The 6,624-nt window shown below is 42.9% G+C and overlaps 2 pseudogenes; one reads left to right on the forward strand and one right to left on the reverse strand.

Annotated features, from left to right (window-relative positions):
- Positions 1 to 1,913: 1,913 nt before the first annotated feature.
- On the reverse strand, positions 1,914 to 2,004 carry LOC112133238 (U6 spliceosomal RNA; annotated as a pseudogene).
- A 3,553-nt stretch (positions 2,005 to 5,557) lies between these two features.
- Positions 5,558 to 5,699, forward strand: LOC112133264 (small nucleolar RNA SNORA70; annotated as a pseudogene).
- Positions 5,700 to 6,624: the final 925 nt, after the last annotated feature.

Genomic DNA, 6,624 nt, shown 5'->3' on the forward strand with positions numbered 1-6,624 from the left:
CACATCAGCCAATTATTGGCAGGGGGCTGTTGGGGGAGGTGGCTCCCATTGGCCAAGGGCAGTTCTCATTAGCAGGGGCAGTTGTGAGTTGCTGGCAGTAGCTGGAGGTGGCCTGGGGAAGGAGATCGGGGCAGAACATAGCAGTACACACTACAGGAGACGAAGCTGCTTCTTTTAGGGACTTGTAGACATTTCAAGTCATAGTTCCAGAAGATTCAAATATGAATTTAATGAGTCTATCTGGCTATATTCCAGGAACAGAATCTTAGCCATGGTGAGGGCTGGAGTCTTTTCAGTCTGTACTTGTGCTTCTGAAAAATATTTTTTAAAAAACTACACAACGGGGGCACGTTGGTGCCTCTACAGCTTGCTAACCTCTGACTTTTTATTTTTTTATTTTCTTGAGACAGAGTCTTACTCCATTGCTCAGGCTAGAGTGCAGTGGCATGATTCTTGGCTCACTGCAACCTCTCACTGCAACCTCTGCCTCCTGGATTCAAGTGATTCTCCTGTCTCAGCCTCTCAAGTAGCTGGGATTACAGGTGCCCACCACCATGCCAGGCTAATTTTTATATTTTTAGTAGAGACGGGGTTTTACCATGTTGGCCAGGCTGGTCTTGACTCCTGACCTCAGGTGATCCACCCATCTTGGCCTCCCAAAGTGCTGGGATGATTACAGGCATGAACCAACACACCCAGCCTCTAAACTTGTTTTCTGCAAATGATTCTAGGTTTATTTCTAGCAAAGCTGAGCCCTCTGCCGGCAAAAGCAACATAGAGCTGCTGGGGGCACCTTGCTGCGTCTCCTCCACAGTCCTCAGCAATTCAGGTTTAGCTCCAAACCTGCATATTTCACCCACAAAGCCAAAGCCCTGCAGGCAGACAGCCACACATCCTTAGAAGGAAGCATAGCAATTGTTAATTGAAGCTGGAGCTGGAGCCCTGAATGTCTTACACTCTATGCCAAGCAGCTTATCAAAGTTGCTTTTAGCCACACTGCATTTGTCCCTGTGAGGAGCCATGGGGACTTTGTACAATGTCAAGGTAGCTAAATTGGAATGACATTTCCCAGATAACTTAGATACAGAGATACCTTGTATGGTTCAGAGTTATAGTTGCCACAAGAGAAACTTGTGTGATTTTGTTTGTCACCCAGGCTGGAGTGCAGTGGCACGATCTCCGCTCACTGCAACCTCCATGCCACCCAAGTAGCTGGGATTACAGGCACGCGTGCCACCACATCCGGCTAATTTTTGTATTTTTAATACAGATGGTGTTTCACCATGTTGACCTGGCTGGCCTTGAACTCCTGGCCTCAAGTGATCTGCTTGCCTTGGACTCCCAAATTGCTGGGATTACAGGTGTGGGCCACTGGGCCTGGCCTGTTTGTTTAACATTCTAAACATGTATAATCAATTAACATGGCCTAGGATTTTAATGGTATTCACTTCAGTAACTTGAATCCACAAATCTAAGGAGTATATAACCAGAAAGTTATGTATAAACACAGATTGGACATGGCAATTTCTGTTCACAAAGGTCACATGTGTAGGTACATAAATTAGTAGTGTGTATCTAGAATTATGACCAAACTGTTTTTAAGATGCCGAAATGTAAAATCACATCTTGAAAATATGATGAAAAAATGAAGAAGAGTTGGTCTACACACATCAAAAATCAAATATTGCTTATAACAGAGACAAATGACAGCTACAGGATTCAAGTGACAATATGAATTCAAGAAATTAATACTGATCAAAGAGAACAGGAATATTTTTACATTTCACTGAAAATACATTGACTACTAGAATGTAAAGATCTAGCAGAAACTCAGGGAGAAAATTACAAAATCTAAAGCCAATTACTTAATATTTCTTATTACCTAAATAACCGCATGATATTAAAAGGAAGCTGAAAATATGGAACGCTTCATGAATTTGTGCATCATCCCATGCGGAGGCCATGCTAATGTTCTCTATATCATTCCAATTTTGAAGTGAGCGCCTTGTGTGAAATGTGAGATCAGGAATGAAGTAGCAGCCATTGCACTTTGAAGGCCATGATTGGTAGGTGTGGTTAAACAGTGCCTGTGGGGGCCGGGCGAGGTGGCTCACGCCTATAGATACAGCACTATAATATAATCCCAGCACTTTGGGAGGCCGAGGCAAGGCGCCTGTAATCCCAGCTACTCCGGAGGCTGAGGCACTAGAATTGCTTGAACACGGGAGGCGGATGTTGCCGCGAGCCAAGATCGTGCCATTGCACTCCAGCCTGGGCGACAAGAGCGAAACTCCGTCTCAAAACAACAACAACAACAATAACAACCACAAAACAAAAACAAAAAACAACAGTGCCTGTGGGTGCCACCTTGTCTTCATTTTTTTCCGCTCAATGTCCAGCTCTTCCTGACTGCTGGCCCTACTGACCAGCCATGAACCAGGCCCACCATAAGATGCTCTGCTGTGAGCTCACAGAGGCAGAAGCCACAGAGAGCCTTCCATAGACTTCTATGCCAGCGCTTTCATGGTTGCTCTCCAGCAGTCAGCTGTACCTCACATCCAGCAAGCTTTGATTTGTTCACCGGCTCCAGGGTTGATTAGTAGCTTTTTTCTGGTGCTTTTCAGACCTTTCTTCCGCAACTTTTCCCCAGATTGTGGGAAGTCTAACTCCACAATAAATAACTTACCCCATAGTGCTCATAATGGTCTTGCTTCCCTGATTGAACTCTACCAGTACAGGAGGGAACTATAATTGCCTTCATCTTATTACATTTCCCAGAACATTTTATCATTTCTTATAGGTCGTCACACCAGACATCTGCCTGGCTGGCTGTCCTTGAATATAATCAATATATATCAATATAATCAATGTAGCCCTGAATGTATTAGTCAATTCTTGCACTGGTATAAAGGAATACCTGAGACTGGGTAATTTATAAAGAAAAGAGGTTTAATTGGCTCATGGTTCTGCATGGCTTGAGAGGCCTCAGAAAAATTACAATCATGGTGGAAGGCTAAGGGGAAGCCAGCACGTCCTCATGGCTGGAGCAGGAGGAAAAGAGAGTGAAGGGGAAAGGGCTACACGCTTTTAAACAACCAGAAATTGGGAGAACTCACAATCACAAGAACAGCAGGGGGGAAGTTGCCCCCATGATGTAATCACCTCCCTCCCTCCTCCAACATTGGGGATTATAATTTGACATGAGATTTGGGCAGGGACACAAATCCAAACCATATGAATAATATCCTTGAATTTCTAGTAGAGAAGGCACAAATAACTCTTTTCAGAAGAATCTTAATCTATCTATCTGAATATCCTTTTCAGTGAGACATACAGCTAGAGATACAATGGGAGGCAAACTATGACCTTTGTAAATACCTTTCTATAGGTAATACACTGGCTCAAAAATCAGAGCTAGGCCGGACACAGGGGCTCATGCCTGTAATCCCAGCACTTTGGAGGGATAAGGCGGGTGGATCACTTGAGTTCAGGAGTTCTAGACAAGCCTGGCCAACATGGTGAAACCCCATCTCTACTAAAAATACAAAAACTAGCCAGACATGGTGGAGTGCACCTGTAATCTCAGCTACTCAGGAGGTTGAAATGGGAGATTTGCTTGAACCCTGGAAATGGAGGTTGTAGTGAGCGGAGATTGTACCACTGTACTCCAGCCTGGGCAACAGAGCGAGATTCCATCAGAAAAAAAAAAAAAAATCAGAGCTATATACAAGGTATGCACTGTGAAGTCTGGTCCCCAGCCCTATTTTTGTCCACCACATTCCTGCCACCCTCACCCCACTCCTAAAGGTAACCACTTCTAGTAGTTTCTTGTATTCTTTCAATGTTTTCTTATAAATAAATATCTTTTCTTTATAATTATCTTGCAGGGAACTAAAAATCCTCCTCCATCTCCAGGGCTGGACCTGTTACCTCCTGGAGTCTCCCTGTTCTTGGCTTGCATCTTTCCCCCTCATCACAGAGCACAGCATGCTGAAGGGAGGCCAGCAGGACTTAATTTGGTCATGAAATTTCTAAGTTTACTCATTCATAATCTCATGGTGTAATGGAAATAAAGGCCAAGACTCAGAATATCTGGTTTCTGGCCCTAATTGCCAAAAGCCCTCTGTGGGATTAGGCTTTCTGGCTTCAGTTTCTTTGTAATTTGTTTTGTAACAGCAACATTATTAGAATAGATTACGGGTCTTTTGCCACATACCTAAACTGATTGCCCATGCAAAAGCCTTTTTAGAAACTTGCATTTCAGATACTTATTTTTTTCTTTCTTCTTATTTTATTTTATTTTTTTGGAAACACGTTCTTGTTCTGTTGCCTAGGCTGGAGTGCAGTGGCACAATCACAGCTCACTGCAGCCTGGACCTCCCAGGCTGAAGTGATCCTCCTGCTTCTGCCTCCTGAGATGCTGGGACTACCGGCGTGTGCCACTATACCCAGCTAATTTTTTTTTTTTTTTTTTTTTTGTAGAGATGGAGTTTCTACATGAAACCCCCATCAACATGAAAACCATGTTGCCCAGGCTGGGCTCAAACTCCTGGACTCAAGCGATCCACCTTCTTCAGCCTCCCAAACAGATGGGATTACATGAGTGAGCCACTGCGCTGGGCCTCAGCTACTTATATTAGAGTTCTACAGAGTATGGCACATGCTTCCCAGAAGCATTATGAAAGTAAATATGTGGATCGACAATGGCACCCTCCCTTTATCCAGATGTCACCTGGCTTTGTGTGGTGATTGTACCGTACACGGAGGCACCCGAGGGAAGAGTGGGAGTTCCAGAAAAGATGGGTTGACGGTGGTTTCCTCACTCTTTTGCTTTCAGCACAGTGTGATGCATTACAGTTTGTATATGGTCAGCTATATTGTCATAACTGGTTTTTAGATAATAGTCTCTAATTTTAATTAAATTAACTCTTGTAAAAACAGACAAATGACTTAAAAAGATTTCCTGCAACATGTTCTCACTCATAGGTGGGAATTGAACAATGAGAACACATGGACACAGGAAGGGGAACATCACACATCGGGGCCTGTTGTGGGGTGGGGGGAGGGGGGAGGGATAGCATTAGAAGATATACCTAATGTTAAATGACGAGTTAATGGGTGCAGCACACCAACATGGCACATGTATACATATGTAACTAACCTGCGCGTTGTGCACATGTATGCTAAAACTTAAAAGTATTAAAAAAAAAAAAAAGATTTCCTGCAAAGAAACCATAGATTGAGGTGAAAACAATAACATAAGTACAAGCAAATAAACAACAACAAAAACAACAACAACAAAAAGAGCAGACAGTTCTACTCCTAGAAAAAACTCTTTGCTACCCACATTGAAAGGCAAAAATAATAAGGCTCAAATGAGATTTGATGAAAAGTCTGACAAAATAGTCAAAATTATCAAGGAGATGGCTTGCAAGTTGTATTTACATCCATTATCATTAATGAGGAACCACAACTTAAGGGAATATTTTGCCTTGAAATATTAATGATTGTAGCATGATGCTGCCATGATTAGAAAGACATTTAAAAATAGTATTTCTTACAGTCAATTAAGCCGATCATGTTACTTTCCTTGTAAGGGCCAGGTGTGCCACGGCTGCGAACAGCAGCCTTCTCGGTAGTGTGTGCACCCTGTTGCTTGTATGTTGTATGCGTTGCCCTAAGGAGCCTTGGAGACAGCCCTTTCCAATGGACGTTCATGTCCCTGACCTGATACTGTCTCCAGTCTATGCTCTAGATAGGTACACAGGGTGCCTTTGAAAGCCCCAGGGCATGGGAGGAAAGGTCCACATTGGCCAAGTCATCATGTTCATCTGCACCAAGCTGCAGAACAAGCAGTATGTGGTTAAGACCCCACACAGGACCAAGTTCAAGTTCCCTAGCTGCTAGAAGATCCATATTTCAAAGAAGCGAGATTTTACCAATATTAATGTGGATGAATTTGAAGACATGGTAGCTGTGAAGCAGCTCATCCTAGACAGCTATCAGGTCAAACACCCCCAATCATGGCCCCCTGGACAAGTGGCAGGCCCTGTACTTATGGGGGCTCCCACTGGTTTGCCCCTCCTTATTCACACCCACCAATAAAGCCTTCTTCCTAACCCCCAAAATAAAGAAATAATAATATTATTTATCTTTATATCATCTTTTAGTGTCTTTTTTTGTGCATGTATTGTAATGCTTGTAATACATTGGTAAGTATACATAGTGGAAGTATGGGCTGAACATTTTTTGCTGATTAGAGGGGCACAATCAAAAAGCTGGTGACCACTGATTTGTACTGAGACTGACATGTCCAGAAGTCCATCCAACTTATAAAGAAGACATGTGGGTGGTGGCACAGCTTGGACTCTGTAATTCAAGACTGTAAAACATTTCTCACTCTACATTTTATGACCTATAACACACGATTACATGAACTAGGGAAAGGATTGTGCTTTAGAAAGTCAGGTAAGTGTATTTGCATTTCCATTATCAGGAAAAACTCCCTCCATCCTCACCCCTCAACTTCCAGGAAAAACAGGACTAGATTTAACAATCTTTCAATCAAGTTTGTTTTCTTTGTTACTTTCACCTGGTTCAGCATCTAAGTAAATCAACATTGCT

The sequence above is a fragment of the Pongo abelii genome, chromosome 3 (assembly GCF_028885655.2).
Source record: "Pongo abelii isolate AG06213 chromosome 3, NHGRI_mPonAbe1-v2.0_pri, whole genome shotgun sequence".
Taxonomy (NCBI): Eukaryota; Metazoa; Chordata; class Mammalia; order Primates; family Hominidae; genus Pongo; species Pongo abelii.